We start from the raw sequence: 12,481 nt of genomic DNA on the forward strand, positions 1-12,481 counted from the left end.
AAAAAATTTTGCCCATTTTTTGGGGGGCACTAAACTACTTCCATTTTGAATTTCCATTCATTTTTTTTTGGTACTGGGCTCTCTTCAGATGAGTCTTGTGAGGCTTGTGGGCGTCCTAGAGCAATACAACCAACATGTACGTGTTCGTGAGAGACTAAACTCTCCATGGATGGGTCATATTAGTGTGTAGCCCAAACGGTTTGGACGCTACAGACAGAAGTTGGCAGATCGGCTGTAACGACTTCAGACGAGTCCCGTGACGCTTGTGGGTCATAGAGCCATACGAACAACACCATCATGTTTGTGAGTCTCATCTTTCCATAGAACGGTCATACCAGTTTTTTGTAAACCAAACCGTTCGGGCGCTACAGACGTTTTTGAGAGATCACCGATTTTTGGGGTGTCTCGTGGTCTGGAGAAACATTCCGGTAGTAGCCTCTGTCAGTCGGAGAGTTGAGTCACGGTGGCAGTGGTGGTGGGTCCTATCCAGGATAGACTGTAATGTGTTAGAGTGGGACCTATCCAGGATACACTGCAATGTCTTAGAGTGGGACCTATCCAGGATACACTGCAATGTCTTAGAGTGGGACCTATCCAGGATAGACTGTAATGTCTTAGAGTGGGACCTATCCAGGATAGACTGTGATGTCTTAGAGTGGGACCTATCCAGGATAGACTCTAACAATGTCTTAGAGTGGGACCTATCCAGGATAGACTGTGATGTCTTAGAGTGGGACCTATCCAGGATAGACTCTAACAATGTCTTAGAGTGGGACCTATCCAGGATAGACTCTATCAATGTCTTAGAGTGGGACCTATCTAGGTTACTCTGTGATGTCGCAACTTACTCTTGATGTCCAGCTTAAAGAACACCTTCCTAATATTGTCTCTCCGTTCAAAGGCACTTCACCATTTTGTCTTGCCCATTCACCCTCTAAACGACACACATACACAATCCATGTCTCAATTGTCTCAAGGCTTAAAAAAATCTTTCTTTAACCTGTCTCCTCCCCTTCATCTACACTGATTGAAGTGGATTTAACAAGTGACATCAATAAGGAATCATAGACCGAACAGGTAAATCCAGGTGAATCCAGGTAAATCCAGGTGAATCCAGGTAAATCCAGGTGAATCCAGGTAAATCCAGGTGAATCCAGGTAAATCCAGGTGAATCCAGGTGAAAGCTATGTCATGGAAAGAGCAGGTGTTCTTATTGTTTTGTATACTCAGTATAGGTAACTGCGTGCCATTTGGAATGTAGTCTGTGTCAGGGGCGGAAATCCCAGGGGGGGACGGGGGGGACACGACCCCCCCATCCTGGGAAAAATATGATTTGTCCCCCCCCAATATATCACTGAAACATAACTATGTAATTTAAATAATATTAATAATACGCAATGAAAGCAATTGTGCTGATTATAGACACTTAATAGCGCGTTTTTAAGTTTCAAAAGATTGCGACCCCCCCCCACCCTTTTCCTCACAATGGTTTGATCCACTGCCAGTTCCTTAGCTTGCTACGTAACTGCCGTGAGGTTCATCCAGTCAATCGCGCACACACACACTAGCTGAATGTGCAGAGCTAGCGCGCAAATATTAACTATTAAGCTAGCTAGTACCTATTCCATTTATGTGGCGTCGTCAAAGATGGAATCAGCATGCAGATGATGTAAGTTAGTGCTTCAAAGTCCCTGTGATAAGGTTAGCGATAAACTGAAGCCCAAACTGAACAGAACTACACTCTCTTCTACCATTGTCTTAAATATATTTAATGGTCTCGTTGCAAAAGCTAAATTGTCGCAAGGGAACTTTTATTTATTTTATTTCACCTTTATTTAACCCGGGTAGCAAAGATTATAGCAAACACCACTGAAACTGAATTGGTGCTCGCTAGCTTTGCAAATTCAGCTATTGTTGGAAGCCAGCCAATATGAAACAAACTATTAAAATTACAAAAGGTTGCAGCATATGTTGTGTAAATGGTGAACTCATACAGCTGTCAACTCTTGTCATTTTAATCCGTTTCACATTTGCTAGCTACCTTTTAGATCGAAGCCCAAATAGAATGATAAAAGATAAGATGATAGAAGCCCACCTCCTACTGTAAATAACCTGTGTGTGTAGCCAGCCAGCCAGGTAGAAAAATGGCAGAAAAATAAAAGACGGACATCAGAGTATTTTTCAATACACCAAAACGCAAAGTAAGAACCCTAGTAGCCTAATATCTCAAAGACTAGTTGATAAAATGTTCATAAGAAAGAAATTAAATTCTAATGGAAATGTTTCACAATGATGTCATTAGGCAGAGCAGGCAACAGATGGCACACAGACAGCAGAGTTGGGGACAGATATGCAGGGACAGACTGGCAGAGACAGGGAGTCTCAGGTAAGTTTGTTGAGTCTTTGTTTGGCAACATTATGAAAGGTTCTCAATTTTTTTGGACTTGTAAAATAGGAACATAATTGTAAAATGCCATGGATACCCCCACTCTCAACTTAAACTGGTGACTGAACTAAGATTTGTTAAAGGCAATGGTATTGCTGTTGTGATTAGTTGTGTAGTTTTGGGTACCGGTAGTTAGGAGTACGGCAAACACCTTATTTCTTTGGTTCCTCAATATACATTTACCATATTACAATGTAGGCTATGTGTTACAGCACTACTTTTGATGTCCCCCTCAGGAATTGCTCTTGAGAAAATGTCATGTAATTGTCCCCTCCAAAGTTGATATCAGATTTTCGCCCCTGGTCTGTGTGTGGTCTCGGAACATACATGGATTTCCTCAGGGATTTATACACAAAGTTACAGTCCCCATTGTTAACCGGATGCTTTTATTTTTCATGTTGAGAGCTGGGTCTCCTAGCAACGTGGGAAACATTGGACGCTAAGTCAGAGTCTGAAGGCTGTGGAGAGGCTATGTGGACTTTCTGAGGTAGGATAAGTTTACATTTTATTTAACACAGTTTTTAAGAAAAAATCTGATTTTTGTTATTTTTCATGTCTTGCTTAACAGAACACTAGGCCTATAGATACGTAATATTAGATATTGTAAAATCATGAAGATATTTTATTTAAAAAAACAAAACAAAAAAAAAAAACATTTTAAGCACTAAATGTTCAACAACTTTGCCTACACAAGACTGTTTATAAAGTCCACAAGACTTCTCAAGTTTCCATGACAACATTATATTATTTATAAACAGTACGTGCACATGACAAGGCTTTGGGTTTGTATAGTGTGGAATTTAAATGTTACATTTCAATGGCAATTGATCTGTCTCTAATAGCACCATTTACATATCGCTTTTATCCAAAGCAGGTGACCCCGGGAATCGAACCCACAATCCTGCCATTAGCGAGCACCACGATCTACCAACAGGAGCTACATACAACCCTTCACATCCGCAATAAACTCTGTGATATTTCTCTCACAGATCATCATGCCGCTCTTTAACAGCCCAGATCCCTGTGGTGAAAAGAAAATATCTGACAGGAACACGGGTCATCGTGACGATCATGTTATGCCGTTCACGGCCGACGTTTCCAACATGGCCACTAGGGGCAGTCCACGATTTGGAGCGTTGAGTCACCACTCTTTCTTCTCTAGACACAACCCTCACCCACACAGAGTCACACACATCCAAGGTGAGAGACCGCATTGGACCAAAGCACCCTATTCCCTATAGAAGTGCACTTCTTTTGACCAGGGTCCGTAGGGAATAGGGTACCATTTGTGACACGGCCTCCGCCTTTTCTTTTCCTCTCTAGGTCTAAATGGGATTCCAGTATGCATGGTGAATGACGACTGGTATGTGACCACCTCACTATTCCCCCATCCGCTCATCAAGAGTCAGGTATTCAGGACAACTTCAGGAGCACCTTTCTCCCTGCCTGCAGGACACAGCGTGTTCGGGGGTAGATATAGCACCGGACACAGAACAGGTGAATTTATAAAGGTTGCAAACTTCCGGAAACTTTTCCCCCCCAAAAAATGTCCAGGTTTTCCCAGAATTCCTGTTTAGAAGAATGAATTTGGTGCATTTTGAAATTAACATTGACAGATTAGAACATATTTTTCAGGTAATTTGCACATTCCCACCTGCGACAGCAGACACCACTGCCAATACAGTAGCTACTGTGGGTCTCTCTCTCTCTCTCTCTCTCTCTCTCATCCTGTTTGTAAAAGTAAAACATGTTTTTATGGTGGGCAGGTTGTTGGGTGTCCAGACCTCACTAGACGCAGGATTTGATCTGGAGAGAGGAGAAAGAGGTCAAGGCGTAGGATAGTTCTGCTTTAGTGGGACCAGTGGACTCAACAGGCTGAGTGAATGAGGAGCAGATGTCGGGAGGAGGAAGAGAATTAAGGAGGGAGGAGAAAGTGGAGAAGAGTTTCCCAGGGTTGGAGGCAGAAGCTTGACATTTTGAGTGATTGAAAGTGGCTTTAGCAGTGGATACAGAGGAAGAGAAGGGAGTGAAAGGATGATAGGTCCTACAGAAGTTTAGTTTTCCTACATTTCCGCTCAGCTACCCGGAGCTGAGCTGACTGTGCAGAAAGGGGGACAATGAGAGTCAAAGGAAGGAGAGTAGGGTCAAGAGGAAGAGTCAGGAAAAAGGAGGGAAAAACGATTGAGCAGAACGGAGAGAGGATATGATAGAAGAGGAGGAAGTAGTCGGGGAGAGAGGGAGCAAAGATTGCGGCAACGCATGACTATCTGGGCTGAGTGGTTAGGGTTGGAGAAGAGATGGAGAGGAAAGGAAGCTAAGTAGTGATCAGAGACCTGGAGGGGGGTTACAGTGAGATTAGTAGGAGAACAGAGATCTGGAGGGGGGTTACAGTGAGATTAGTAGGAGAACAGACCTGGAGGGGGGTTACAGTGAGATTAGTAGGAGAACAGAGACCTGGAGAGGGGTTACAGTGAGATTAGTAGGAGAACAGACCTGGAGGGGGGTTGCAGTGAGATTAGTAGGAGAACAGAGACCTGGAGGGGGGTTACAGTGAGATTAGTATTGATCAGAGACCTGGAGGGGGGTTACAGTGAGATTAGTAGGAGAACAGAGACCTGGAGGGGGGTTGCAGTGAGATTAGTAGGAGAACAGAGACCTGGAGGGGGGTTACAGTGAGATTAGTATTGATCAGAGACCTGGAGGGGGGTTACAGTGAGATTAGTAGGAGAACAGAGACCTGGAGGGGGGTTACAGTGAGATTAGTATTGATCAGAGACCTGGAGGGGGGTTACAGTGAGATTAGTAGGAGAACAGACCTGGAGGGGGGTTACAGTGAGATTAGTAGGAGAACAGAGACCTGGAGGGGGGTTACAGTGAGATTAGTAGGAGAACAGAGATCTGGAGGGGGGTTACAGTGAGATTAGTAGGAGAACAGAGACCTGGAGGGGGGTTACAGTGAGATTAGTAGGAGAACAGAGACCTGGAGGGGGGTTACAGTGAGATTAGTAGGAGAACAGAGACCTGGAGGGGGGTTACAGTGAGATTAGTAGGAGAACAGAGACCTGGAGGGGGGGTTACAGTGAGATTAGTAGGAGAACAGAGACCTGGAGGGGGGTTACAGTGAGATTAGTAGGAGAACAGAGACCTGGAGGGGGGGTTACAGTGAGATTAGTAGGAGAACAGAGATCTGGAGGGGGGTTACAGTGCGATTAGTAGGAGAACAGAGACCTGGAGGGGGGTTACAGTGCGATTAGTAGGAGAACAGAGACCTGGAGGGGGGTTACAGTGAGATTAGTAGGAGAACAGAGACCTGGAGGGGGGTTACAGTGAGATTAGTAGGAGAACAGACCTGGAGGGGGGTTACAGTGAGATTAGTAGGAGAACAGAGACCTGGAGGGGGTTACAGTGAGATTAGTAGGAGAACAGAGACCTGGAGGGGGGTTACAGTGAGATTAGTAGGAGAACAGAGACCTGGAGGGGGGTTACAGTGAGATTAGTAGGAGAACAGACCTGGAGGGGGGTTACAGTGAGATTAGTAGGAGAACAGAGACCTGGAGGGGGGTTACAGTGAGATTAGTAGGAGAACAGAGACCTGGAGGGGGGTTACAGTGAGATTAGTAGGAGAACAGAGACCTGGAGGGGGGGTTACAGTGAGATTAGTAGGAGAACAGAGACCTGGAGGGGGGTTACAGTGAGATTAGTAGGAGAACAGAGACCTGGAGGGGGGGTTACAGTGAGATTAGTAGGAGAACAGAGACCTGGAGGGGGGGTTACAGTGAGATTAGTAGGAGAACAGAGACCTGGAGGGGGGGTTACAGTGAGATTAGTAGGAGAACAGACCTGGAGGGGGGGTTACAGTGCGATTAGTAGGAGAACAGAGACCTGGAGGGGGGTTACAGTGAGATTAGTAGGAGAACAGAGACCTGGAGGGGGGTTACAGTGAGATTAGTAGGAGAACAGAGACCTGGAGGGGGGTTACAGTGAGATTAGTAGGAGAACAGAGACCTGGAGGGGGGTTACAGTGAGATTAGTAGGAGAACAGACCTGGAGAGGGGTTACAGTGAGATTAGTAGGAGAACAGAGACCTGGAGGGGGGGTTACAGTGAGATTAGTAGGAGAACAGACCTGGAGGGGGGTTACAGTGAGATTAGTAGGAGAACAGAGACCTGGAGGGGGGGTTACAGTGAGATTAGTAGGAGAACAGAGACCTGGAGGGGGGTTACAGTGAGATTAGTAGGAGAACAGAGACCTGGAGGGGGGTTACAGTGAGATTAGTAGGAGAACAGAGACCTGGAGGGGGTTACAGTGAGATTAGTAGGAGAACAGAGACCTGGAGGGGGGTTACAGTGAGATTAGTAGGAGAACAGACCTGGAGGGGGGTTACAGTGAGATTAGTAGGAGAACAGAGACCTGGAGGGGGGGTTACAGTGAGATTAGTAGGAGAACAGAGACCTGGAGGGGGTTACAGTGAGATTAGTAGGAGAACAGAGACCTGGAGGGGGGTTACAGTGAGATTAGTAGGAGAACAGAGACCTGGAGGGGGGTTACAGTGAGATTAGTAGGAGAACAGATCTGGAGGGGGGGTTACAGTGAGATTAGTAGGAGAACAGAGACCTGGAGGGGGGGTTACAGTGAGATTAGTAGGAGAACAGAGACCTGGAGGGGGGGTTACAGTGAGATTAGTAGGAGAACAGAGACCTGGAGGGGGGTTACAGTGAGATTAGTAGGAGAACAGACCTGGAGGGGGGTTACAGTGAGATTAGTAGGAGAACAGAGACCTGGAGGGGGGTTACAGTGAGATTAGTAGGAGAACAGACCTGGAGGGGGGGTTACAGTGAGATTAGTAGGAGAACAGAGACCTGGAGGGGGGTTACAGTGAGATTAGTAGGAGAACAGAGACCTGGAGGGGGGTTACAGTGAGATTAGTAGGAGAACAGAGACCTGGAGGGGGGTTACAGTGAGATTAGTAGGAGAACAGACCTGGAGGGGGGTTACAGTGAGATTAGTAGGAGAACAGAGACCTGGAGGGGGGTTACAGTGAGATTAGTAGGAGAACAGAGACCTGGAGGGGGGGTTACAGTGAGATTAGTAGGAGAACAGACCTGGAGGGGGGTTACAGTGAGATTAGTAGGAGAACAGAGACCTGGAGGGGGGTTACAGTGAGATTAGTAGGAGAACAGAGACCTGGAGGGGGGTTACAGTGAGATTAGTAGGAGAACAGAGACCTGGAGGGGGGTTACAGTGAGATTAGTAGGAGAACAGAGACCTGGAGGGGGGTTACAGTGAGATTAGTAGGAGAACAGAGACCTGGAGGGGGGTTACAGTGAGATTAGTAGGAGAACAGAGACCTGGAGGGGGGGTTACAGTGAGATTAGTAGGAGAACAGACCTGGAGGGGGGGTTACAGTGAGATTAGTAGGAGAACAGAGACCTGGAGGGGGGGTTACAGTGAGATTAGTAGGAGAACAGAGACCTGGAGGGGGGGTTACAGTGAGATTAGTAGGAGAACAGACCTGGAGGGGGGTTACAGTGAGATTAGTAGGAGAACAGAGACCTGGAGGGGGTTACAGTGAGATTAGTAGGAGAACAGAGACCTGGAGGGGGGTTACAGTGAGATTAGTAGGAGAACAGAGACCTGGAGGGGGGGTTACAGTGAGATTAGTAGGAGAACAGAGACCTGGAGGGGGGTTACAGTGAGATTAGTAGGAGAACAGACCTGGAGGGGGGTTACAGTGAGATTAGTAGGAGAACAGAGACCTGGAGGGGGGTTACAGTGAGATTAGTAGGAGAACAGAGACCTGGAGGGGGGTTACAGTGAGATTAGTAGGAGAACAGAGACCTGGAGGGGGGTTACAGTGAGATTAGTAGGAGAACAGAGACCTGGAGGGGGGTTACAGTGAGATTAGTAGGAGAACAGAGACCTGGAGGGGGGTTACAGTGAGATTAGTAGGAGAACAGACCTGGAGGGGGGTTACAGTGAGATTAGTAGGAGAACAGGGACCTGGAGGGGGGTTACAGTGAGATTAGTAGGAGAACAGACCTGGAGGGGGGTTACAGTGAGATTAGTAGGAGAACATAGACCTGGAGGGGGGTTACAGTGAGATTAGTAGGAGAACAGAGACCTGGAGGGGGGTTACAGTGAGATTAGTAGGAGAACAGAGACCTGGAGGGGGGTTACAGTGAGATTAGTAGGAGAACAGACCTGGAGGGGGGTTACAGTGAGATTAGTAGGAGAACAGACCTGGAGGGGGGTTACAGTGAGATTAGTAGGAGAACAGAGACCTGGAGGGGGGTTACAGTGAGATTAGTAGGAGAACAGAGACCTGGAGGGGGGTTACAGTGAGATTAGTAGGAGAACAGAGACCTGGAGGGGGGTTACAGTGAGATTAGTAGGAGAACAGAGACCTGGAGGGGGTTACAGTGAGATTAGTAGGAGAACAGAGACCTCGAGGGGGGTTACAGTGAGATTAGTAGGAGAACAGAGACCTGGAGGGGGTTACAGTGAGATTAGTAGGAGAACAGACCTGGAGGGGGGTTACAGTGAGATTAGTAGGAGAACAGAGACCTGGAGGGGGGGTTACAGTGAGATTAGTAGGAGAACAGAGACCTGGAGGGGGGTTACAGTGAGATTAGTAGGAGAACAGACCTGGAGGGGGGTTACAGTGAGATTAGTAGGAGAACAGAGACCTGGAGGGGGGTTACAGTGAGATTAGTAGGAGAACAGAGACCTGGAGGGGGGTTACAGTGAGATTAGTAGGAGAACAGACCTGGAGGGGGGGTTACAGTGAGATTAGTATTGATCAGAGACCTGGAGGGGGGTTACAGTGAGATTAGTAGGAGAACAGAGACCTGGAGGGGGGTTACAGTGAGATTAGTAGGAGAACAGACCTGGAGGGGGGTTACAGTGAGATTAGTATTAGATCAGAGACCTGGAGGGGGTTACAGTGAGATTAGTAGGAGAACAGAGACCTGGAGGGGGGTTACAGTGAGATTAGTAGGAGAACAGACCTGGAGGGGGTTACAGTGAGATTAGTAGGAGAACAGACCTGGAGGGGGTTACAGTGAGATTAGTAGGAGAACAGAGACCTGGAGGGGGGTTACAGTGAGATTAGTAGGAGAACAGAGACCTGGAGGGGGTTACAGTGAGATTAGTAGGAGAACAGAGACCTGGAGGGGGGTTACAGTGAGATTAGTAGGAGAACAGACCTGGAGGGGGGTTACAGTGAGATTAGTAGGAGAACAGAGACCTGGAGGGGGGTTACAGTGAGATTAGTAGGAGAACAGAGACCTGGAGGGGGGTTACAGTGAGATTAGTAGGAGAACAGAGACCTGGAGGGGGGTTACAGTGAGATTAGTAGGAGAACAGAGACCTGGAGGGGGGGTTACAGTGAGATTAGTAGGAGAACAGAGACCTGGAGGGGGGTTACAGTGAGATTAGTAGGAGAACAGAGACCTGGAGGGGGGTTACAGTGAGATTAGTAGGAGAACAGAGACCTGGAGGGGGGGTTACAGTGAGATTAGTAGGAGAACAGACCTGGAGGGGGGGTTACAGTGCGATTAGTAGGAGAACAGAGACCTGGAGGGGGGTTACAGTGAGATTAGTAGGAGAACAGAGACCTGGAGGGGGGTTACAGTGAGATTAGTAGGAGAACAGAGACCTGGAGGGGGGTTACAGTGAGATTAGTAGGAGAACAGAGACCTGGAGGGGGGTTACAGTGAGATTAGTAGGAGAACAGACCTGGAGGGGGGTTACAGTGAGATTAGTAGGAGAACAGAGACCTGGAGGGGGGTTACAGTGAGATTAGTAGGAGAACAGAGACCTGGAGGGGGGTTACAGTGAGATTAGTAGGAGAACAGAGACCTGGAGGGGGGTTACAGTGAGATTAGTAGGAGAACAGAGACCTGGAGGGGGGGTTACAGTGAGATTAGTAGGAGAACAGAGACCTGGAGGGGGGTTACAGTGAGATTAGTAGGAGAACAGACCTGGAGGGGGGTTACAGTGAGATTAGTAGGAGAACAGAGACCTGGAGGGGGGTTACAGTGAGATTAGTAGGAGAACAGAGACCTGGAGGGGGGTTACAGTGAGATTAGTAGGAGAACAGAGACCTGGAGGGGGGTTACAGTGAGATTAGTAGGAGAACAGAGACCTGGAGGGGGGTTACAGTGAGATTAGTAGGAGAACAGATCTGGAGGGGGGTTACAGTGAGATTAGTAGGAGAACAGAGACCTGGAGGGGGGTTACAGTGAGATTAGTAGGAGAACAGAGACCTGGAGGGGGGTTACAGTGAGATTAGTAGGAGAACAGAGACCTGGAGGGGGGGTTACAGTGAGATTAGTAGGAGAACAGACCTGGAGGGGGTTACAGTGAGATTAGTAGGAGAACAGAGACCTGGAGGGGGGTTACAGTGAGATTAGTAGGAGAACAGACCTGGAGGGGGGTTACAGTGAGATTAGTAGGAGAACAGAGACCTGGAGGGGGGGTTACAGTGAGATTAGTAGGAGAACAGAGACCTGGAGGGGGGTTACAGTGAGATTAGTAGGAGAACAGAGACCTGGAGGGGGGTTACAGTGAGATTAGTAGGAGAACAGAGACCTGGAGGGGGGTTACAGTGAGATTAGTAGGAGAACAGAGACCTGGAGGGGGGGTTACAGTGAGATTAGTAGGAGAACAGAGACCTGGAGGGGGGTTACAGTGAGATTAGTAGGAGAACAGAGACCTGGAGGGGGGGTTACAGTGAGATTAGTAGGAGAACAGACCTGGAGGGGGGTTACAGTGAGATTAGTAGGAGAACAGAGACCTGGAGGGGGTTACAGTGAGATTAGTAGGAGAACAGAGACCTGGAGGGGGTTACAGTGAGATTAGTAGGAGAACAGAGACCTGGAGGGGGGTTACAGTGAGATTAGTAGGAGAACAGACCTGGAGGGGGTTACAGTGAGATTAGTAGGAGAACAGAGACCTGGAGGGGGGTTACAGTGAGATTAGTAGGAGAACAGAGACCTGGAGGGGGGGTTACAGTGAGATTAGTAGGAGAACAGACCTGGAGGGGGGTTACAGTGAGATTAGTAGGAGAACAGAGACCTGGAGGGGGGTTACAGTGAGATTAGTAGGAGAACAGAGACCTGGAGGGGGGTTACAGTGAGATTAGTAGGAGAACAGAGACCTGGAGGGGGTTACAGTGAGATTAGTAAGAGAACAGAGACCTGGAGGGGGGTTACAGTGAGATTAGTAGGAGAACAGAGACCTGGAGGGGGGGTTACAGTGAGATTAGTAGGAGAACAGAGACCTGGAGGGGGGTTACAGTGAGATTAGTAGGAGAACAGAGACCTGGAGGGGGTTACAGTGAGATTAGTAGGAGAACAGACCTGGAGGGGGGTTACAGTGAGATTAGTAGGAGAACAGGGACCTGGAGGGGGGTTACAGTGAGATTAGTAGGAGAACAGACCTGGAGGGGGGTTACAGTGAGATTAGTAGGAGAACAGAGACCTGGAGGGGGGTTACAGTGAGATTAGTAGGAGAACAGAGACCTGGAGGGGGGTTACAGTGAGATTAGTAGGAGAACAGAGACCTGGAGGGGGGTTACAGTGAGATTAGTAGGAGAACAGACCTGGAGGGGGGGTTACAGTGAGATTAGTAGGAGAACAGAGATCTGGAGGGGGGTTACAGTGAGATTAGTAGGAGAACAGAGACCTGGAGGGGGGTTACAGTGAGATTAGTAGGAGAACAGAGACCTGGAGGGGGGTTACAGTGAGATTAGTAGGAGAACAGAGACCTGGAGGGGGGTTACAGTGAGATTAGTAGGAGAACATGACCTGGAGGGGGTTACAGTGAGATTAGTAGGAGAACAGAGACCTGGAGGGGGGTTACAGTGAGATTAGTAGGAGAACAGAGACCTGGAGGGGGGGTTACAGTGAGATTAGTAGGAGAACAGACCTGGAGGGGGGTTACAGTGAGATTAGTAGGAGAACAGAGATCTGGAGGGGGGTTACAGTGAGATTAGTAGGAGAACAGAGACCTGGAGGGGGGTTACAGTGAGAT

The 12,481-nt window shown here is 48.0% G+C and overlaps 1 long non-coding RNA gene across 1 annotated transcript in view; it reads left to right on the forward strand.

Moving 5' to 3' along the window:
- The first annotated feature begins 2,677 nt into the window (after positions 1-2,677).
- The window catches only part of LOC106589991 (protein TBATA), an 18,684-nt gene continuing 8,880 nt past the window's right edge, over positions 2,678-12,481 (forward strand). The window contains exons 1-3 of the long non-coding RNA XR_006762629.1: positions 2,678-2,933; positions 3,436-3,646; positions 3,770-3,943. This is a non-coding gene — a long non-coding RNA (protein TBATA). The remainder of the gene's footprint in view (positions 2,934-3,435; positions 3,647-3,769; positions 3,944-12,481) is intronic.

The sequence above is a fragment of the Salmo salar genome, chromosome ssa28 (assembly GCF_905237065.1).
Source record: "Salmo salar chromosome ssa28, Ssal_v3.1, whole genome shotgun sequence".
In the NCBI taxonomy this organism is placed as follows: Eukaryota; Metazoa; Chordata; class Actinopteri; order Salmoniformes; family Salmonidae; genus Salmo; species Salmo salar.